Below are 24,156 nucleotides of genomic sequence, written 5' to 3'. Positions count from 1 at the left end.
ATTAAATATATTTCTACTGACAACAAAACACAATTTTAGAGCATAAAGTATGGGGAGTACTATACATCCTACTGTATATATATACATATATATTAATTTTTTTAAATTTTATTCTGGGAGAGAGACAGAACATGAGCAGGGGAGGGACAGAAAGAGAGGGAGACACAGAACATGAAGCAGGCTCCAGGCTCTGAGCTGTTAACACAGAGCCCCACCCAGAGCTCAAACTCACTGACCGAGAGATCATGACCTGAGCGGGAGTGGGATGCTTAACCCACTGAGACACCCAGAAGCCCCTATCCTGCTATATATATTAAAGCAATGTACTAATAAAAAAGTTTTTCTCTATATATGCTTAAAGGCTTGGCTATTTTAATATAATTAAGTCACTAATTTCCTCTTCCTCCATAAAGAGTGAAAACTAATGAGAATTTTTGACTATTACTTTTTTGTGCTCTGTTCACTGAAGTTAAATTACATTCTGAGTGTTTTTCTTTTTCCTGGAACTATTGTCTTTGAAATTTGCCCTAATTTAACCCCATAAACCTAAACATAGCAACGTTGGCTTCATGTTTAAAACATAAGAGGGGCTCTTGGGTGGTTCAGTTGGTTAAGCATCTGACTTGGGCTCAGGTCATGATCTCGTGGCTTGTGAGTTCGAGTCCCATGTCGGGCTCTGTGCTGACAGGTCAGAGCCTGGAGCCTGGTTCGGATTCTGTGTCCCCCTCTGTGCCCCTCCGCCATTCCCACTGTGTCTCTCTCAAAAATAAAACATTAAAAAATTTAAAAATAAACAATAAAATAAAACCCCAGGATGATTGCTAACCATAGTAAATATACTCAAAATGCACAAAATGCAAAAGTAATGTGAAATAAAATACTCAACGCCCCCGAGAGTTTATTCCACTAATTTTGTTTCTTGGAAGCTAATTATCTGGGTTATGGACTAAACAGATCCTTTGTTCCTTCTCAGTTCAAAGTTGCACTTTGCTGTGTACTGCTTATTCTCCTCTTCCCATAAGGATCTAGGAGACATGGAAAATAGAACCAATATTTTAGCTCTTGAACTTTCAAGAGGACAGTACTCTGTATGGTATAGTGAATTCTACCATCTGCCTGGATACTAACCGCTGACTCACAACTTCAAAACCCAAACTCTCTGGAAATTGCTGTCAGCTGATAGCTGGAACTTCTGCAGAAGTTCATGCTCCCTTCCTGGGTAGTCCTCATCCAATAACAGGTCAATGTGAAGTTACAAAATCTGGTCCCCTGGTCTCAAGGCAGGACAACTCTGAAAGGACTTTCGGCTCCAGAACTTTTTGTGAGATCAGCTGAGGCCTCTGGTGTGGCTTCATCAAAAATCGACCCCCCCACCCCCCACCGCTGCCCTCACTCCCTTACAATGTGGTCACAGAGAGTAGCCCTCGATTAGTCTTTGTCCACAAATTGCCATCTAAACTCTGCTTCTGGGGAAACACTGGAAAACATATCGGTTGATTTCTCCCTAGGAGAAGTGAACTGATTTATAGTGATATTGTCTGTATTCTTTTTTCTCACCATTTCCCTTTAATTTGCCAATTTTTTTTTTCTTCTCTCTCTCTCTTTTTTTTTCCTTTTAAGTTCCTGTAGAAGCATGTTGCGGAAATACCCTAGAACACAGAGTCTTAACAGTAGCAGAAAATGAAAGCTAGATTATTCCTTGCCCATTTTGTGGCTATCCAAAAGAACATTCTTGACTTTGTGTTAGGGGAGATGATGGAGCTCATGAAATTAAGTAAGACTGATTGACCTTCATGAAGATCAGACTCATGACCTTGGCATTATTTTGCCATGTTCTGCCCAACTGAGCTAATGGGCTGACACAGAAAACTTGAAAGTGAGATTTAAAGATTGCTTCTGGAAATCTTGTTATCTCTGTTGGTGACAATCATCAAGAGTCATCCAAAAACTGTCTTTTTGAGAGATTTTACATTTTTCCAGTAGATTCTGGCTAAAAAGGCAGATTGATCATATGGATATAGCTCCTCTCCTCTCTAGGACTCCCCCTAAAATTAAGAGAATGGGAGAAGAAACAACAGCAAATAAAAAAAAAAAAGTTTTAACAAGTTTTTGAAAAACTGAAATCAAATAAAGTAATAGAAATTGACTCTGCAGAACAGAAACTGAATAGCCCCCCGGTGGGGGGGGAGGGGGGATCCTGTGACCCTCCCATGAAATAACTGACTCTTGTCTAATCATTCTAAACTAAGTAAATAGAGCAAAGGGACCCAGAGAAGACAGAGACAATGTAGTGAAAAGTAAACTCTTTTTAAACTACAAAACTTTCAGAGAAGAGGTTATATGACAACCACTCAAAACAAAACAGAATTTTATTTAAAAAAATAGAGAACATGAAAGTTATCCTATATATTAAAAATATGATAGCCAAAATAGTAACATATTTAGAAGGGCTGAGAAAGAGCTGGAAATCTCCCACAAAGCAGAGAAATATAGAAAAGAGAAAATAAAAGAAATGAAAGGATCGATGCAGAAAGGCCAAAATCCAAGTTGTAGAATTCCTGCCACAGGGAGTAGGTAGAGAGGAGTAAACTATCACAGGAATAATCCTAGAAAATTCCCCAGACCCAAATGACAGGAGTCTACAAGTAGAAAAAATCCAGGTACTCTGAGGAATGAAGAAATATTCATACCAAGTTTTGTTGTGAAACTGTAAACACCAGAGATAAAGAGAAGATTTTAAAAGCTTCTAGAGAGGAAAAGATGGGTCCTATTCAAAGGAACAGTAAAGAGAACGACATCATAGTTCTGTTATCAGCACTGAAAGGTAGAAGATAATGAAGCAATGCTCTCGGAATTCTGAAGGAAAAATTCCTTTCAATCCAGAAGATAGATTAAAGATAAAGGTAATTTTCTAAGGCAATCATTGGGAGGTAGTCTGAAGGGGTGGGACAAGAAACAACTATTTGTCCTTACAAGTTGTTGGGTGCTATTTAATTGACTGATTTTCATGTATTAAGGACCCAGAAGTTAATTTCTTGTCTGTCCTCTAGATTTGACTAAGGATGTACTACAACAGAAAAGGGACATAGGTCGAGACAGAGGAGGGCATGGAATCCAGGAAACAGTGTAATGCAATGGCCAAAGAGTAGGCCTGCAGAACAATCAACATAGATTGAAACAAGACAGAGGCTTCAAATGAGAGAACTGGTTGCTTTCCTGTTATATATGAGCACTGGGAGAAAACTGATGATAGGTGCACTGTGCATCTGTTTGAGGCGTTATAGCAATTTTAAAGTCCTATTATTTTTATTTTTATTTTATTTTAAAAGTACTCAAGGGGCTCCTGGGTGTCTTAGTCGGTTAAGAATCTGACTCTTGATCTCCCCTGAGGTCAAGATTTCATGGTTGGTGAGGTTGAGCCCCTCGTTGGGCTCTGCACTGACAGCATGGAGCCTGCTTGAGATCCTCTTGGGGCACCTGGGTGACTCAGTCGGTTGAATGACCGACTTTGGCTCAGATCATGATCTCACGGTTTGTGAATATGAGTCCCACGTCAGGCTCACTGCTGTCAGTGCAGAGTCCACTTCAGATCCTCTGCCCTCCTCTCTCTGCTTCTCCCCTGCTTGTACTCTCTCTCTCTCTCTCTCTCTCTCTCTCTAAAAAGTAAATAGACATTTAAAAAAAAAAGTACTCAAGGGGTGCCTGGGTGGCTCAGTCAGTTAAGCACCCAACTTCGGCTCAGGTCATGATCTCACAGTCTGTGGGTTCGAGCCCCGTGTCGGGCTCTGTGCTGACAGCTCAGAGCCGGGAGCCTGCTTCTGGTTCTGTGTCTCCCTCTCTCTCTCTGCCCCTCCCCTACTAGTGCTCTGTCTCTCTCTGTCTCTCTGAAATAAATAAATGTTAAAAAAAAAAAAGTACTCAAGAAGTGCAAAAATAAGAAATATAATCATGGTAGTTTGGAGTACTGAAATGATTAATATGTATATAGGTGTAATATAAACATAGATCAGTGGAACTAAAAATTATGATAATTATATTGGAAGTGTGGGGAGTGGGTGGAGGGATTGTAAAAAGGATTTAATCTACTTTATAGTAAATTCCAAGAAGTCAGGGATTTGTCTGTTTTGTCACCTCTGGCATCCCCAACACATAGAGCAGAGTGTGGCATATAGTAAGGTACCCAACCAATATGTGTCCCTTTGTTATCATCTACCATGCCAGGAAGTCATGGCTACATACAAAGAAACAGCTAAAATTATTTAAAGGAGAAAATTAAAAAGAATTTTTTTCTGAGACAATCACTTGGGAGGAAGTCTAAAGGGGTGAGAAAAGAAACTGCTGTTTGTCTTTATAACTTATTTAGTGCTCCTTGATTTTTTTAAAAATTGTGTGTATGTAATACATACTTTGCATTTTTTAATGAAGCAAGATAGATACAAGTTAAAATAAAACAATTGTTTCTAATAAAATATATATATTTTTACAAAGTCCTGGGGCACCTGGGTGGCTCAGTCGGTTGAGCATCTGACTCTTGATTTTGGCTCAGGTCATGATCTCACAGTTCGTGAGATCAAGTCCCGTGTCAGGCTCTGCACTGACACTACAGAGCCTTCTTGGGATTTGGGATTCTCTCTCTCTCTCTCTCTCTCTCTCTCTCTCTCTCTCTGCCTTTCCTCCACTCATGTGCACATGCTGTCTCTCTCAAAATAAATAAATAAACATTTAAAAAATAAAAAATAAAAAAAGGTACTGAGCAATAGAAACTGAGTACAAAATGGTCCCAGGTCCTTTATTCAAAAAAAAAAAAAAAAAAAAGCCACAGGAGTGCTGATTTGAAGGGGCACATGCACCCCAATGTTTATAGCAGTGCTATCAACAATAGCCAAATTATGGGAAAAGCCCAAATGTCCTTCAACTGATGAATAGATTACGAAGATGTGGTATATATTATATATTCATATACATATACACATACATACACACAAGGGTATATATATACAAGGGTATATATACATATAGTATATATTATATATAGGGGCGCCTGGGTGGCTCAGTCAGTTAAGCATCCAGCTTCAGCTCAGGTCATGATTTCATGGTTGGTGGGTTCTAGCCCCATGTCAGTCTCTGTGCTGACAGCTCAGAGCCTATAGCCTGCTTAGGATTCTGTGTCTCCCTCTCTCTCTGGCCCCCCTACTCATGCTCTGTCTCTCTCAAAAATAAATTAACATTAAAAAAAATTATACACACACACACACACACACACACACACACACATACCCAAGAGAATACCACTTGGCAATGAAAAAGAATGAAATCTTGTCATTTGCAACAACGTGGATGGAACTGGAGGGTACTATGCTATGTGAAATAAGTCAGACAAAGACAAATATCACATGATTTCACTCATATGTGGAATTTGAGAAACTTAACAGATGAACACAGGGGAAGAGTAGGAAAAATAAGATAAAAACAAAGAGGGAGGCAAACCATAAGAGACTCTTAAGTACAGAGAACAGACTGAGGGCCAACTGGGGTGGGGAAAATGGGTGATGGACATTAAGGAGGGCACTTGTTGGGGATGAGAACTGGCTATTATATGTAAGTGATGAATCACAGAATTCTACTTTTTTTTTTAATTTTTTTTTAACGTTTATTTATTTTTGAGACAGAGAGAGCATGAACAGGGGAGGGTCAGAGAAAGGGAGACACAGAATCCGAAACAGGCTCCAGGCTCTGAGCTGTCAGCACAGAGCCCGACGTGGGGCTCGAACCCACAGACCATGAGATCATGACCTGAGCCGAAGTCTGACGCTCAACCGACTGAGCCACCCAGGCACCCCACAGAAGTCTACTCTTGAAGCCAAGACTATACTGTATGTTAACTAACTTGAGAATTAAAAAAAAAAAAAAGAATTATTTGGCAAAATTAATGAAAACTAGAAATTTTTGCAAAATAACCAATCTTGTAATTTTGCTTAGGAAGTCAAACATGAAGTAAAGAATGTTACGAGGATGTATGAGGTAGAAGATGTTCTGTCTCGCTGCTATAGAAATTGTCAGATAACTATGCAATTCTTATTAGTACATAGTTACAATTATCTAACTTGGTTAAAAAAATATGCCAAACAAAATCCCACTTGCTTTTTGTCACCTTGACAGTTTGTTGGAAAAGGTCAGGATGACTGAACCAATAAAGTTCTAGTTTTAATGCACTGCACTTGAATGGCATGAGCTAATAATGAATTTAGAGAATATATTAGTGCTGATTTATTTAGCATGACTTCTGATTTAACTTAGCATTATGATAGTGGGCAAGGTTAAATTATGCCTTACCATACAATTATGACTCTTTTATATTATTGTGTTGCTGAGCAAATGTTGTATTTATTTATTTGGTCATGTTAAGAATTTTAGGCTACTTTTATTTACTTATTTTTTTAATGTTTATTTAATTTTGAGAGAGACAGAGTGCGAGCAGAGGAGGGGTAGATAGAGATGGAGACAAGAATCCAAAGCAGGCTCCAGCCTGGGAGCTGTCAGCACAGAGCCTGACATGAGGCTTGAACTCACAAGCCATGAGCCCATGACCTGAGCCGAAGTTGAATGCTCAACCAACTGAGCCACCCAGATGCCCCAAGAATTCTAGGCTACTTTTAAATGGAGCAAATGCAAGGTAGACTGGATTAATTCTATTGACTTAGCTTTGCTGCTAAAATGTCAACAATTCTTGTGGGGTTTTTTCCATGTTCCCATCACATTGGATGTTTACCATTTTCCTTCCCTTCCTAACATCAGTAACATATGTCTGTTGAGTTGAGCTCCAGTAGATCCTTTGACTACAGTTTATAAAACAAACCATAGGCTTTGGAAGGCAGCCGTGCTCACCACTATACCACCAGCACTAAACAAAGCATACACTTTGGAATCAGGTAATGACACTCATTAATCCTGCTGCTTACTAGCAATGACTGTGAGTCACTTAACTTAACTTCTCCAGGCCTCAGTTTCCACACTTTTAAAACAGGGATACTAATCTTACCATATGGTATCGTTAATAAAATTAAAGAAGAGGTCAGCATTTGGGATAAATGCCTACTAAAGCATCTGGCACTTGACTTAATAAATGGCAGGTAATATTGTTACTTAGGGTTTAGCAATTCTATTGTTTGATTTTGTGACATAGTTTTCTCACCTTCCCATAACTTTGCCTTATGACATGTACATGTACATGTATTTTATAAACTCAATTAAAAGGAATTAAAATTAAGCTTTCGGGATTCCATGAGGCTCTTTGAGATAACTGTGCTGTTGCCAAACCAAGGTACTGGGACTTTCTGCAAAGTGTTTACTTCTTGGCCATAATATGTAAGAAGAGCCAAGGTGATCACAGTTAGAGTTAAGTGATGGTACATGGGGTCTTTATATCATTCTGTCTACTTTTGAATATATTTGAAAATTTCTGTACTAAAAATCTAGCATAAAGGTGAGATTTCAATACAGGAAAAGGTATAAAATCAGTTCCCCTGAGCAACGCATTTGTTGGTATATATATCCTCGATTATTTGGTAAGTCAACCTAGAAAAGAAAGAGTCCATTATCTTGTGAATATTTTCCATTATAAATTCTATTTTTTTTAACATCTATTTATTTTTGAGAGAGAGAGAGACAGAGTGCAAGCGGGGGGTGGCAGAGAGAGTGAGACACAGAATTCGAAGCAGCCTCCAGATTCCGAGCCATCAGCATAGAGCCTGGCTTGGGGCTCGAACTCACAAACCATGAGATCATGACCTGAGCTGAAGTCAGATGCTTAACCAACTGAGTCACCCAGGCGCCCCTATAAATTCTATTTTTGTTTTTGTTTTATTCTAAAAAGTATCCCACATGACAATAATGAACACTTAATCTCTCTTTAGTTAAATAGGCCTTGGCCTGCTACATACCTGAAGAAAAGACACTCTAGGGAAATCTAGGTAGGAAGCAAAGTGTTGATGAGTCAGCCGGTGGCACACTTTCTCTGCGTTGATACTATATCAAAGCTTCAATTAATGACAAGAACTGCTTTGTTGCTGAAGCACTTGTCCTGGGAGTGACAACAAGATTGAGGGGGTAGCTATTAATAGACTATACTTCCTTCTTTTTTCTGGTACTGTTTGTTGCAAAGGTCCCAGTGTTGCTTGTGGAAACCTAGATAAGTCATTATTTGGATAATTATTCTCTTAGTGAAACTCCATTGGTGGTTTTAGTTAAAGAAAAAAATGGTGCTGCCTGTCCCGCTCTGAACTATTTGACTGGGTTGTTTACACATAAGTTGTGCCAAGCCTACAAAGGCTTCCCTGCAAAGGCTGTGTTTTGCTGGTCCTTCAGGTGATTCATCTACCAGCGACACATACAAATTATAGTTCAGAAGGTTGTTGTAAGAATTAATTAATGTGTGCTGTGCTCCTTATGATCCTCAGATGAAAGGCACTAAGGAAATGTAGTGTGCCTACATTAAAATAATAACATCAGTACACATTGTAAAGAATGTTGGGATCCTTCTGAATGAAAGGTGGAGTATTAACTTCAGGTTATTTTTATTAGTGTTTGCAGAAGAATCACACAGTGTGCGGAGGTCTATATGAAACTCAAGAGATCTTCAAGTAAACGTGTAACTGACAAAAGAAGGTAGTAGTCAATAATTCTGCTGTAGACTAAGGAAATGAAACGTTTTTCTTTTGGATACCTACACATCCTATCAAAAGGGAAGAAGAAAGAAACAAAGAAACAGAAGAAAAAAGGGGGAAAAGCACATGCTTAATGTTCCAAAGAAGGCAGCCTTGATTCTTGAAATTCTTTTCCCATTGAGATAAACATTGACAAACTGGCCAAAAAGAGTTTATCAGAAATATTTGATCTTATGTTACTCCTCATAGTTTTACATGCGGTTGGAGGAAGAGAGTTCAAAGAAAGTGAAGGGAATGTGAGAAGAAAAACTGGTTAAACATAAATATCAGTGGACACAGGAGAATTCTGAGAGTGATTTTTAACCCATCCTTCTATTTCACTCCATCTGAAAATAAAGGCCTAATAATACCTCCTAAGGTCAGTTCCTCCTGTCCATTCCCACCTGCCTCAGGTTTGATCCCTCAGCATCTCAGATGCAGATTACCACAGTAGCCACCTGGCTGGCCTCCTTGAACACTTACCCTGTATACCACACTCATCACACCCAAGCTCTGTCGCTGCCTTTGAAGGTCTGAGATCATCAGGCTCCCCTCTACCTAGTCTGCAGTAACTCTCTATTCAGTGACATCATTCTCCTTGAAAGTTACCCCACCTTCATGATCTTTATGCCACTGAGATGTCCTATCCCTTCTCTCAACCAACCTACATTTAACCCATTCTTAAATTTTTTGAATAATTTTAAAGCCTTCCCTGACTATACCAGCTTTGAGTCATCTTTCTCTCTTTTGACCTTTTGGGCATCTGGGCACCTAGACTTTGTTTGCATCACGGATTTTCCTGTTTGTTGTTCTTACCTACACAGTGAGGGCAAGGACTGTTCTTGATACACATTTAGCAAGAGAGAGTGAAGCACTTACAAGAAGCACAATAAATGTTTGTCTGATGGCTGACCTTGACTGTGGTCTGCTGTCATCTCCCTTTTAAACCAGATGGTGGGATCCTCAGAAGAGCACGGAGTCAGAACTGAATGAGAATTCCCCTTCTAATGCATGACGGTGGATAAGATTTTTGTTTTCAGACATCCAAAAAGCTACCAAGACAAATATTAGACATGCCCATTGAACCCCTGACCTGTGGAGAAGATATCAGATCTGGGAAAAAGAGCCATCAGGTTGTATCCTCCGACATAGGAGACAAAAAAAAATCTTTCAATTGGCTATGTCCTGAGCCTAAAGAAATATTATCCCTCCAATTTTTTACTTCTCTTGCCACAATTCTACTCTTACTAATAAACTTTCTGGTTTGCCAGTTTCCCGGATACCAGGAAAAGTGAGTCCCAGACAGGAGGTGAGAGTTTCCAGCCACTGGAAAGGAACATACATCACTTGACATTATGGCTGTTACATTAGTGTCCTTGTTTGGTAGGTGTAAATCGTCTTTTAGGACAGAAATTCATCATCTTTCGATAATTGAGAAAATACAATTTATAAAGACAGCAGGGGACCAGTCACTGGGCACTTCTGATCCTGTCAAGTATTCTGACAAAGAGGGCCTACCAGAGCACTCTAAACTGTATTTCTACTTAGTCCCCTGGACTGTTTTACTCTTCTGCTTATCAAACTATCTGTCCTGATTTGTGCTACACCAGAGGACCCACACAATGCAATGATCAAGAAAATGGACTTCAAGGGCACCTGGGTGGCTCATTCGGTTAAGTGTCCAGCTTCGGCTCAGGTCACGATCTCATGGTGCATGGGTTCGAGCCCCGTATTGGGCTCTGGGCTGACAGCTCAGAACCTGGAGCCTGCTTTGGATTCTGTGTCTCCCTCTCTCTCTGCCCCTCCTCTGCTTGTGCTCTGTCTCTCTGTCTCTCAAAAATAAACATTAAAAACATTAAAAAAAAAAAAAAGTAGACTTTAGAGCCAGGCAACCTCAGTTTGAATGACTCTTATTTAATAAGTCACTTTGAGCAAGTAACTAACCAGTCTGTGCCTACATTTCCTTATATGAAATAAGATGATAAGTTATAAGTTATCTCATAAGGATGTCATGAAGAACTAATATACATAAAATACTTTAAGCAGTGCCCAGAATGTAAGTGCTCAATAAATAATGATTATGTAAAAAGCAAGTTCCAGGTAGGACTCTGATAAAATGAGTTTAACCCCAGTCTACAGACTCATTTTGGTAAAATCTGAGGAATAACTTAAAGAACTTGTTGACATTTTGTGAACATTTGTTACTTCTCCATTTTTTTGGTCAGTTTTTTTTTAGTCACAAGTTTGTTTCCTCTTAGCAATTAACAGTAATTCCTTAAAAAAAAAAAGGGGGGGGGCCTCCGGCCTTCCATTCCTGAGGTCATTAAAGATGGCTAGAGAAAGCTGAAGAGGCTTTCTTTTTTTTTTTTTTATTATTAGTATTTTTGAGAGAGAGAGACAGAGACAGAGACAAAGACAGAGCATGAGTGGGGGAAGGGCAGAGAGACAGGGAGACACAGAATCCCAAGCAGGCTCCAGGCTCTGAGCTGTCAGCACAGAGCCCGACGCGGGGCTCAAACCCACGAACCGTGAGATCATGACCTGAGCCAAAGCCGGACACTTAACCGACTGAGCTACCCAGGCGTCCTGTAGTTTCTAAGATAGCTTTGTGAGGAAAAACACACATGGGTGGCAGCAACTGTGAAGAAGAAAGGAATACAGGAAGAATCCCAAAACCCTGAGGGAAGAAAGGTGTCCAGAGGTGCCAGAGAATCTCCAGAAATGCTCCATGATCTCCTTACAAACCAAAGCTTCTAACTTAACAAAAAGTCTACTCAATGCTTTCTCTTAGCTAGCTCTACAAAGAGATTGTCTTCAAGCCTTCAGTAGATGAAGTTGTTTGTGATACACATGGGCTCTCAGTTGATACCCAAGAATGTGCAAAACGTGTGTTTTTGTTTTTGTTTTTGTTTTTTGTTTTTGTGGACATTCTCCTAGGAGATTGAAATACATTGTATCCAATATATTCTTTGGATGATTTAAAACACTGATGGAATTTTTTAAAAAGCTACTCCAGCCTTCAACAAACATTTCTGAGTCTTCAACATCTTATAAAAGTTCAAAACCAAATGGATCTTTTGGTTTGATTCCAAAATCTCCACTAAGTATATTCGGAAATACGTTTTCTCATATCAGACCACACCAGGCTGTTTTTTCCCTCCTCCTCTTTGGTGGCACAGCCTGCCAGCCAGGTTCTGGAGCCAACTATCAGGACTCAGTTCCCAGCTCTAGCACTTTTTCTTGAATGACCTCAGGACAAGCAACGTAACCTTTCCCTTTCCTCCATTTCCTCATTTGTAAAGTGGAGATAATGACAGTGATGGTGATGATGACAATAACTATCTGTATGTCCTTTGTAAGAATTAAATGTCAGTACATTTAGAACAAAGCCTGACGCATAGTAAGCAATCAGCTAGTATTAGTTGCAAGTGTTACTTTTATTGTTGTCATTTATCGAATTGTCTAAAAATGAGTTTTAGGGGCATCTGGATGGCTCAGTCGGTTGGGCGTCCGACTTCTGCTCAGGTCACGCTCTTACAGTTTGTGGGTGCACTGGTGGCTTGGGACCTGGAGCCTGCTTCAGATTCTGTGTTTCCCTCTCTCTCTCTGCCCCTAGCCCTGCTCACGCCCCTTCTCTCTCCCTCTCAAAAATAAATAAATGTTAGGGGCACCTGAGTGGCTCAGTCAGTTAAGCGTAGGACTCTTAATTCGGCTCAGGCCATCATCTCACCTGAGTTCGAGGCCTGCATCAGACTCTGTACTGACAGTGCGGAGCCTGCTTGGGATTCTCTCCTTCTCTGCCCTTCCCTACTCACACTGTCTCTGTCTCTTTCAAAATAAATAAATAAAATTTTAAAAAAACTTTAAATAAAATAAATAAATGAAGATAAAAAATTAAAATAAATGAATAAAAATGAGTTTTAGTACAGCTTACCTAAAAGGCAAAGTGTGGTGAGCACGTGATTTTAAAAGGTACTATAGCATAGATTAGTCTATTTAGCCACTACTTCTGGTTCCATGTGGTCTTGGAGTTATTAATTAAGGCCCCCATTTTCCCCACCACAAGTGTGGGCACATGCCATGGATTGAGCCAATCCCTTCCTCTCCTGGACTTCCCTGAACGTTGTGCTGAGGATGTAGGTGCGAGTGGGGAGCCTCTCTTCCTTTGCATTGTGTATTGTAAGAATGTAGCCCTGGGACAACAGCCTCATCCTCTCTCCCCTTTCTGCTACAGAAGAGAATGCTTCCTTCAGACAACGAGGGGCAGATAGTCCCTAGAGATGCAGCGAGGACAAATCTCTCCCTGCATGAACAATCTAACACACTTAACATGAGCCAATACATTTACCCTTTTAGTAAAACTAGTTTGAATGGGGCATCTATCATTCACACACACACACACACACACACACTCCACAAGTCCTGGATTTTCCAGCATAAATCCAATCTCAAACATTCTGTTTTATTATTTCCACAGTTAATACTACTAATAATAGCAGCTATCATGTACGTGACTTTGTATGTGCCAGGCGCTGTTCTAAGTGTTCTAAGCATTTTACATGTTGTAACTCAGTCAAAGCTCCCCACTGTGCTGTAAAGCAGGTATTACAAACAAAGGATTAACTACTTTGTAGGAGACCATGTAGATACAAAGTGGAGACAGGATTCAGATCAAGACGGTCTGAATTCGGAGTCCACTCTTTCTATACCTAACCACGTGTCAAATGGTCACTGGTCACACTTGTGGGTAGGAATTAAACTCTCCATAGCGTGCATTAAGAAGGACGTAGGAAGTGGTCCACATAGTACATGTGTACTAATTTGAAAATGGGGAAGAGGGAAGAGAAAATAGGCCAATTATATTCCTGTATCTACTAAACAGAAAGCATACCAGAAAATTATAGTAATCAAAGATTCTCTGATTTAGGTTAGTTTTTTAGATATTCTTCTCCCAAATTCCATTCAGTCCCCATGTCATTTATGTTCTCTAACCCTCCTTTAACTTTAGAAAAGTCTGACGCGATTTCGTTCATCTCTGGGATTCTTTCCCCCCCCCTTAAGTTTGTTTGTTTGTTTGTTTATTGAGAGAGAAAGGGGGAGGGAGAAAGGGGATCCCAAGCATGCTGTCAGCACAGAGCCTGACACGGGGCTCAGTGCCACAACTATGAGATCGTGACTTGAGCTGAACTCAAGAGTCAGACGCTTAACTCCGCTGAGCCACCCAGGCACCCCATCTCTGGGACCCTTGAAACATTTGATACCTCTATTATTTTACCTCCCTTTTACTCTGGATCCCACTGAAATCTGGCTTAATTGCCACCCCACCCTCCCTGGGAAATTGCCCTGGATAAAGTTGCCAAGAACTTCCTACTTGCCAGGCCCATTGAGCCTGTTACTGGTAATATGTGACTTAACACATACTTCTGGGGTCTTTTATGGTGTTCATCTATCCTTTCTTGAAACCATCGCCCTTCACGTTTGGGCCATCACCTCTCCTCATTCTCTTTTTCCATTCTGACTATCCTTTGTAATCCCTTTGTAGCGTCCTTTCCCTTTTACCATTAAATACTGATATTCCAGTTCAACTTTCTAAACTCTGGGAGATTGTTACATTTTTCAGAAAGTCTTCTCTGTCACCCACCCCACAGAATTCATCAAACCTTCATCTGACCTGGACTGTGCTTTGCCTGGGCTTGTTGCCTTTGTGCTGCATTGTTATTTATTGCTATTTGTATCTCTTTCCCTTTGGGCTGGAGATTCCCACAGGGATGTTTTTTTTGTTTGTTTTTTGTTTTGTGTGTGTGTGGTTTTGTTTTGTTTTGTTTTGTTTTGTACATCTCTGTATGCCCTGCATTTAGCAAATTTTTACCACAGAGTAGGTTCCCAGTAAATGTTTCTGAAAAAATAAATGGGCTCATCTGGTTTTTGATTGCAGAATATTTCCCTATTATGACTCAACTTGATCTTTCTTCTACAAATAGGAGAGATATCATCATAAAGATGCCTAGTGATGTAAGTTGTCCACGTAAGTCGAAGGACACGTGGATACCCAATAGTGAACGTCTGATGTCTAGTATGTCTGAACATCTATTTTCCTGCTAAACAAATCATTGGTGATGGTGTGTGCTTGTGTTTTCACAGGGAACATGGCATCTTTGGATAAGAATGCCTGGTTCTGTCACTTAGCCCAGTGATCTTGGGCAAACTATTTAGCTAATCTGCAGCTTGAATTTTTTTTTTAAGTGATAAAAATCTCTGCCCTGCCTAGCTTATGGACTTGCAATGTAGACAAGATGGAAGAAATATAAACATGATCTATAAATATAAACATGAAGAAATATAAAACTGTTTTAGGTGGTTAAATTGGTTGTACAAAAATATAAACACACCCAGGTTATGTCAGGAAGTGAACGGTTTATTGGAAAGATACCCAGGGAAATTTTTAAAAAGAGAGCAGAAGCAAAAATCTCAGCCACAAGTTTCAGCCAACCAGGAAAGCAGGAAGTGACATAGTCACCGACTGGGTCACACAGGAATGATGGGAACCTGAGTATAGCTGAACTGGATAGTACACCGGTATCCTGGTTCTACAGTATAGAAACTGGAAGGCAGTTTCTTCCAGAAGTTTCTTCAGGGTCCAGCACAGATAAAGCATCCCTCCACCCCGATAACAAGAGCTTGCTGATCTTTCCTGAGTCTTCTGCAATTGACATAATGTATTTTCTCTCTGTCTTTGTTTCTCTCAGAACAACTTTGCTGAACAACTTCTCTCAGAACAACTCAGAACAACTTTTGCTTTCTGCCTTTGCTCCTACCAACTAACTGACCCCCTAAAATCTATAGTTGAAACACCAGACAGGTTGTTGCTAAGGACCCGATGGCAAAACTCTTGCTCCCGTTTCCTTCACAGGGAGCCCTCTAGCCGATAGTGGGCTGTTCTCGAGTTAGAGCCACTCCCCTGGTCCAGTTAGTGGTGGCCACGGTGACAGAGCCAAGAGGAACAAACGCATCTACCTATTTCCATACCCAAGACTCTTGCTTTAGATTACCCACGGTAGGATGCCACTAGGCTAAAGGGAGAAAGGGAGGAAAGACCTAACTGGTGAAAGCCTGCTTGGCTGCAGCTGAAAGAAGGAAGGAAATGGCTGATGCCCAAGATGCCACACAAAACAGGTGGAAGGGGGTTTGGTGAGAAATGACCTGGCTTCGTTTTCTTGGTGCTCCCTAAACTCCTCCTATTAGCCACACACACCAGGAAGCCAGCTGACACAAGAAGGCCAGTCCTGCCTGTAATAGAAGATCAGAGAAGGCAAGAAATGCATCTGAGGGCAAACAGGCTCAGGACTAGCTTTTTATCTTATTAACTGAGACAAATCTTCAGTCCGCTTGGGGATGGCCAAGAGAGTCAGCACTGTCATAATGTAGAGTGAGTACATTGGAATGAACAGAACTGGTTTCAAATCTTAGCTCTGCTATTTAGTCTGTTTTATTTGGGGTGAGTTGCTTCACCTTTAGAAACGTCAGTGCCTTATTTTGCAAGATACTGCTAATAATACCAATCTTCTAGGATTGTAAAGACTGGACATAACAAACATAAAACTTTCAACACAATGTCTAGACATGAGGAATGTTTTACTGCTACAGTAATTGATAGTGGTGGTGGTTGTCGCCCCCTGCCCCTGCCGGTCTGGGTTTCATTTTTGCATCTCCAACAGCCTGGCTTAGCAGCTTTTTTCCAAGCTACTTAAAAACATAAGCGTCACTGGGCCTCTGAGTAACCTTATCAATATCAAGGTTACCTGAGCTCAAAAAGTCTGAATGGATAAAATGCCATGGAAGTTTCTGCATCTTATCAAAGAAATTATGAGGTGCTTCACACATATAGATACACCTCATTGTCTTGTGCTTCGTTTTATTGAACTTCACACATATTGTGTTTTATACAAATTGAGGGGTTTTATACAAATTGTGGCCACTCGACATCGAACCAGTCTATTGGTGACATTTTCCCAACAGTATTTGTTCTCTTCATGTCTCTGTATCATGTTTTGATAATTCTTGAAATATTTCAAACTTTTTCATTATTGTTATATTTGTTAAGGTGATCTGAGATCTTTGATGTTACTATAATAATTGTTTTGGGGTGCCATGAACCACGCCCCTCTAAGACTGCCAACCTAATCAATAAATATTGTGTGTATTCTAACTACTTCACCAGCCACCTGCCCCACCCCCATCTCTCTTTACCCCCTCAGGCCTCCCTCTTCTCTGAGACACAACAATATTGAAATTAGTCCAATTAATAACCCTACAACGGCAAGTGTCCAAGTGAAAGAAAGAGTCACATGTCTCTCACTTTAAGTCAAAAGCTAGAAATGATTAAGTTTAGTGAGGAAGGCATGTTGAAAGCCCAGACAGGCTAAAAGCCAGGCCACATGAGCCAAACAGTTAGCCAAGTTGTGAATGCAAAGGAAAAGTTCTTGAAGGAAATCAAAAGCGTTACTGTAGTGAACACAAAAACGGTAAGAAAGCAAAACAGCCTATTGCTGATATGGAGAAAGTTTTAGGGGTCTGGCTAGAAGATGAAACCAGCCACAACATTCCCTTAAGTCAAAGCCTAATCCAGAGAAAAGCACTACGTCTCTCCAGTTCTATGAAGGCTGAGAGAAGTGAGAAACCTGGAAAAGAAAAGATTGAAGCCAGCAGAGATTCATGAGGCTTAAGGAAAGAAGCCATCTCCTAATTGCAGCAGGCGAAGCAGCAGGTGCTAATGTAGAAGCTGCAGCAAGTTCTGCAGAAGATCTTCCTATGATGATTAATGAAGGTGCCACAATACACAAGAGAATGATTCTAAGAAAATACATTTATATTCCTATATTCTAAGAAATCCTTGGGACACCTGGGTGGCTCAGTCAGTTGAGCATCCAGCTTCGGCTCAGGTCATGATCTCAAGGTTCGTGAGTTCGAGCCCCACATCGGGCATGCTGCTGTCAGCACGGAGCCTGCTTGGGATCTTCTGTCCCCTCTGTCTGCCCCTCCTCCACTTGCACTCTCTCAAAAATAAATAAACATTAAAAAAAAAAAAGAAATTCTTATATTCTAAGAAAATGCCATGGAGGACAAGTCAATGCCTGGCTTCAAACTTCAAAGGACAGGCTGACTCTTGTTAGTGCTAATGCAGCTGGTGACTTTAACTTGAAGCCAATGCTCATTTAACATTCTGAAAATCCTACAGCCCTTAAGAATTGTGTGAAATCTACTTTGCCTGTGCTTTAGAAATGGAATAATAAAGCCTGGATGCCCGCACATCTGCTTACAGCATGGTTTACTGAATATTTTAAGCCCACTGTTGAGAACTACTGTTCAGTAAAACAGATTTCTTTCAAAATATTACTGCTCATTTGAAGACGCCATTGAGCTTTAATGAAGATTAATGTTGTTTTCATGACTTCTAATACAATATCCACCCTGTAGCTCATGGATCAAAGAATAATTTCAACTTTCAAATCTTCTTACTTAAGAAATACATTTCACAAAGCTAGAGCTTCCATGGGTAGTGATTCCTCTGATGAATCTGGGCAAAGTCAGTTGAAAATCTTCTGGAAAAGATTCACCATTCTAGAGACCATTAAGAATATTTGTGATTTGGGACGCCTGGGTGGCTCAGTCAGTTGAGTGTCCGACTTCAGCTCAGGTCATGATCTCACAGTTTGTGGGTTTGAGCCCTGCATCAGGCTCTGTGCTGACTGCTTTCTCAGAGCCTGGAGACTGCTTCATATTCTGTGTTTCCTTCTCTCTCTGTCCCTCCCCCATTCACGCTTTGTCTCACTCTGTTTCTCAAAAATAAGAAAATGTAAAAAAAAAAAAATTAAAAAAAATATTTGTGATTCAGGGGCACCTGTGTGGCTCGGTCAGTTAAGCATTTGACTCTTGATTTTGGCTCAGGTCATGATCTCACGGTTCATGGGTTCAAGCCCCGCATCAGGCTTTGCACTGGCAGTGTGGAGCCTGCTTGGGATTCTCTCTCTCTCTCTGCTCCTCCCCTGCTCACATGCTCTGTCTCTCTCTCTCTGTCTCTCTCTATCTCTCGCTCAAAATGAATAAACTTAAAAGAAAAAAAAAAAAGAACATTTGTGATTCATGGGAAGAGGTCAAAATATCAATGTTAATAGAAGTTTGGAAGTAGCTGATTATAATCCTCATGGATGACTTTGAAGGATTCAAGACTTCAGTGGAGGAAATAACTGCAGATGTGGTGAAAATAGCAAGAGAACTAGAATGAGAAGTGGAGTCTGAAGATGGGACTAAATTGCTGGAATCTCATGATAAAACTTGAACTGATGAGAATTTGCTTCTTACAGATGAACAAAGAAAGTGGTTTCTTGAGTTGGAATCTACTCCTGGTGAAGATGCCGTGAAGATTGTTGAAATGACAACAAAGGATTTAGAATGACATAAACTTAGTTGATAAAACGACAGCAGGGTTTGACAGGATTGAATGACCCAATTTTAAAAGAAATTTTATGCTATCAAACTGCATCACATGCTACAGGGAAATTTTTCATGAAAGGAAGAGTCAATCAATGCAGCAATCTTTATTGTTGTCTTATTTGAAGAAATCACCACTGCTGCCCCAGCCTTCAGCAGCCACCACCCTGATCAGTTAGCGGCCATCAGCATGAGGTGAGACCCACCACCAGTAAAAAGATTATGACTCTCTGAAAGCTCAGATGATGGTTAGCATTTTTAAGCAATAAAGTATTTTTAGGCTAAGATTTATTTATTTACTTAATATTAACATTTTTTTTTTTGAGAGAATGAGAGAGAGTGTGTGTGAGCGGGGGAGTGGGGCAGAGGGGTGGCAGGAGAGAGAGAGAGAGAATCATAAGCATTTCCACACTCAGCATGAAGCCCAGTGTGGGGCTCAATCCCACAACTTTGGGATCAGGACTTGATCCAAAATCAAGAGTCAGATGCTCAACTGACTGAGTCACCCAGGCACCCCAATATTAACATTTAAAAATTTTTTCAGTGTTTATTTATTTACTTCTTGAGAGAGAGAGAGAGAGAGCACAAGCAGGGGAGGGACGGAGAGAGGGAGGGAGACACAGAATCTGAAGCAGGCTCCAGGCTGTAAGGTGTCAGTGTAGACCCTGATAGGGGGCTTAAACTCCCAAACCATGAGATCATGACCTGAGCCAATGTCAGACATTTAACTGACTGAGCCACCCAGGCACCCCATCATTTTAAAAGGTTTCATTCACGTCATCAATATGGGAGACAATTGAGGACACTGTTAACACACTTAAAATCCAGAGACGGTCATGACAGGCAGGAAATCCCCCAACCCCGTTCCTGAGGTGGGATGAAGGATTGGTCCCAGGCCTCCAACCTTGGCCAGGCTCTGCCATTAAGCTGAGACAGCCTAGAGATAAGACAGCCTTGGTCTCATCCCCATCGGGAGGCACACTTGCCCGCTCACAAGCAAGAGAGTGTTAATTGTACTGGAGATTGCTTCTTGTAAGGTACTATTTTTTTTTAGTTAAGGTATTTACATTTTTAGAAAAAGACATAATGCCATTGCGCAATGCTAATGCATTGGGAAACCAAAAAATTCATTTGACTCACTTTATTATGATATTTGCTTTATTGTGGTGATCTAGAACTGAACCTGCAATATCTCTGAGGTATGACTGTATAAAATGCTTGCCTGGGTACACAGCAACAATCATACCACAATATTAGCCATTTAAGAAAAAGTACGAAACTTCTCTGAGAAAACAGCAAATGGCGGCTGACGGAGGTGCTGTGGGAGGGCCCTAGAATGGAAGGCCAGGCAGCTTTGTCAGAGGCCAGGAGCTCCAGGAAGTAAGGTCAAAGACAAGGAGTGGATCCCTGTCGGATGTCCACTCTTGCCACTGTTATTCAACATAATATTGGAAGTCTTAGCCTCAGCCATCAGACAACACAAAGAAATAAAAGGCATCCAAATTGTCCAGGAGGAGGTCAAACTTTCACTCTTCACAGATGACATGATACTCTATATGGAAAACCCAAAAGATTCCACCAAAAACTGCTAGAACTGATCCATGAATTCAGCAAAGTCACAGGATATAAAGTCAATGCACAGAAATCAGTTGCATTCCTATACACCAATAATGAAGCAACAGAAAGAGAAATCAAGGAATCAATCCCATTTACAATTGTACCAAAACCCATAAAATACCTAGGAATAAGTCAAGGCAAAGAGGTGAAAAATCTATACACTGAAAACTCTAGAAAGCTTATGAAAGAAATTGAAGAAGACAAAAGGAAAAACATTCCATGGTCATAGATAGGAAGAACAAATATTGTTAAAATGTCAACACTACCCAAAGCAATATATATATTCAACGCAATACCTCTCAAAATAACACCAGCATTCTTCACAGAGCTAGAACAAACAATCCTGAAATTTGTATGGAACCACAAAAGAACCTGAATAGCCAAAGCAATCCTAAAAAAGAAAACCCAAACTGGAGGCATCACAATTCTGGACTTCAGAATGTATTACAGGGGCACCTGAGTGGCTCAGTCGGTTAAGAATGTATTACAAAGCTGTAATCATTAAGACAGGATGATACTGGAACAAAAACAGACACTCATGGAATGAGTGGAATGGAATAGAATAGAGAATACAGAAATGGACCCACAAACATATGGCCAACTCATCTTTGATGAAGCAGGAAAGAATATCCAATGGAATAAAGACAGTCTCTTTAGCAAATGGTGCTGGGAAAACTGGACAGCAACATGCAGAAAAATGAACCTGGACCACTTTCTTACACCATACACACACAAAAAAAATCAAAATGGATGAAAGACCTAAATGTAAGACAGGAAGCCATCAAAATCCTTGAGGAGAAAGCAGGCAAAAACCTCTTTGACCTTGGCTGCAGCAACTTCTTATTCAACACGTGTCCAGAGGCAAGGGAAACAAAAGCAAAAATGAACTATTGGGACCTCATCAAAATAAAAAGCTTCTGCACAGTGAAGGAAACAATCAGCAAAACTAAAAGGCAACCAACAGAATGGGAGAAGATATTTAAAAATGACATATCAGGTAAAGGGTTAGTATCCAAAAATCTATAAAGAACTTATCAAACTCAACACCCAAAAACAAATAATTGAGTGAAGAAATGTGCAAAAGACATGAATAGACATTTCTCCAAAGAAGACATCCAGATGGCCAAATGACACATAAAAAAAAATGCTCAACATCACTCAGCATCAGGGAAATACAAATCAAAACCACAATGAGATATCACCTCACATCTGTCAGAATAGCTAACATTAACAACTCAGGCAACAACAGATGTTGGCAAGGATGCAGAGAAAGAGGATCTCTTTTGCACTACTGGTGGGAAGGCAAACTGGTGCAGCCACTCTGGAAAACAGTATGGAGGTTCCTCAAAGACTTAAAAATAGAACTACCCTATGACCCAGCAATTGCACTACTAGGTATTTATCCAAGGGATACAGGTATGCTGTTTTGAAGGGACACATGCACCCCAAAGTTTATAGCAGCACTATCAACAATAGCCAAAGTATGGAAAGAGCCCAAATATCCATCAATGGATGAATGGATAAAGAAGATGTGGTATGTATACAATGGAGTATTACTCAGCAATCAAAAATAATTAAATCTTGCCATTTGCAGCTACATGGATGGAACTAGAGGGTATTATGCTAAGCGAAGTTAGTCAGAGACTAAGACAAATATCACATGACTTCACTCATATGAGGACTTTCAGATACAAAACAGATGAACATAAGGGAAGAGAAGCATAATATAAAAACAAGGATGGGGACAAAACATAAGAGACTCTTAAATATGGAGAACAAACAGAGGGTTAATGGAGGGGTTGTGGGGGGGGGGTGGGCTAAATGGGTAAGGGGCATTAAGGAATCTACTCCTGAAATCATTGTTGCACCATGTGCTAACTAACTTGGATGCAAATTATAAAAAATAAATAAATTATAGAAAGGAAAAAAAGAAAGAAAAGTAGATCCCTGTCACCATGCTGGACTGCCTAGTCAAGTACAGGAAAATCAAGTCCCTGGAGTAGGTCTATCTCTTCTCCTTGCCCATCACGGAATCTGAGATCATTTTTTTCCCCTCATCATTGATGAAATTTTGAAGACTGTGCCTGTACAAAAGCAGACTCATCCTGGCCAGTGGACCAGGTTCCAGGCATTTGTTGCCATCAGAGATTACAATGGACAGGTCAGTCTGGGTGTTTAGTGCTCCAAGGAGTAGCCACTGCCATCCAGTGGGGCCATGATCCTGGCCAAACTATCCATCATCTCTGTGCTCTGAAGCTACTAGAGGGGAAGCAATATCAGCCAGCCCCACACTGTCCCTCACAAGATGACTGGCTGCTATTATGTCTGCACAGGTGCACCATATCGTTGCCCCAGAGACATCATCCCAGCCCTTGTGCCCAAGAAGCTACTGATGACGGCCGGTACTGATGACTCCTACACCTTGGCCAGGGGCTGCACTGCCACCTGTTGCAACTGTTGATGTCATTTCCAAGACCTTCAGCTGTCTCACCCCTCACCTTTGGAAAGAGACTGTGTTCACCAAGTTTCCCTATCAGGAATTTACTGACATCTTAGAGACCCACACCAGGCTCTAACTGTGGCTACCACAGAGTTTTATATGAGAAAAATAAAGTGAATCAAAACCTGTATGAAGGAAAGAGAGAGAGAGAGAGAGAGAGAAGGCAGGGGGAGTAAAGCAGACCCAGTAAACATTCTTCACGGAATTATATGCCTGTGATTTTGAATCAGCGATTCATCTATAGCAATAGACAGGAAGTTAGTGGATGGTCTAATAGGAAGAGTTTTGGTGATTTAAACAAATTTTGGAAAAGCACTCACACTAATATCTTTGTCGTTATCTGGAGTTTCAAATTTAAAATACTATAAGGTTTTTTGTTTTTAATGTTTATTTATTTTTGAGAGAGGAAAGACAGAGCACAAGTAGGGGAGGGGCAGAGAGAAAGGGAGACACAGAATCTGAAGCAGGCTTCAAGCTGTCAGCACAGAGCCCACTCGGGGCTCAAACTCACGAATAGTGACATCACGACCTGACCTGAAGTCAGACACTTAACCGGCTGAGCTACCCAGGCACCCTGTGTCTTGGGTTTTTTGTTTTGTTTTTTTTTTTTTAAAGTAAACTCTATGCCCAGCATAGGGCTAGAACTCATGATCCCAAGATCAAGTCACATGCTCCACTGACTGAGCCAGCCAGGTAGCCCCTCTGCCTGAAACATTTTGCTCTCTCTCTCTTTGCCTAGCTCATTTCTACTCCTCTTGTAGCTTTCAGCTTCAATGTCATTTTATTGAGGAAGCCTCTGTTCATCTTAGACTCAGTCAATTTTTCACCGTTAAACATGCCATGTACTTT

The 24,156-nt window shown here is 40.5% G+C and overlaps 1 pseudogene; it reads left to right on the top strand.

Annotated features, from left to right (window-relative positions):
* LOC125926029 (40S ribosomal protein S2-like) overlaps positions 1–23,383 on the top strand; it is a 60,895-nt pseudogene extending 37,512 nt beyond the window's left edge.
* The last annotated feature ends 773 nt before the right edge of the window (positions 23,384–24,156 follow it).

Source organism: Panthera uncia, chromosome F1 (assembly GCF_023721935.1).
Source record: "Panthera uncia isolate 11264 chromosome F1, Puncia_PCG_1.0, whole genome shotgun sequence".
NCBI classification, from domain to species: domain Eukaryota; kingdom Metazoa; phylum Chordata; class Mammalia; order Carnivora; family Felidae; genus Panthera; species Panthera uncia.
This window is presented reverse-complemented; position numbering and strand designations above follow the sequence as displayed.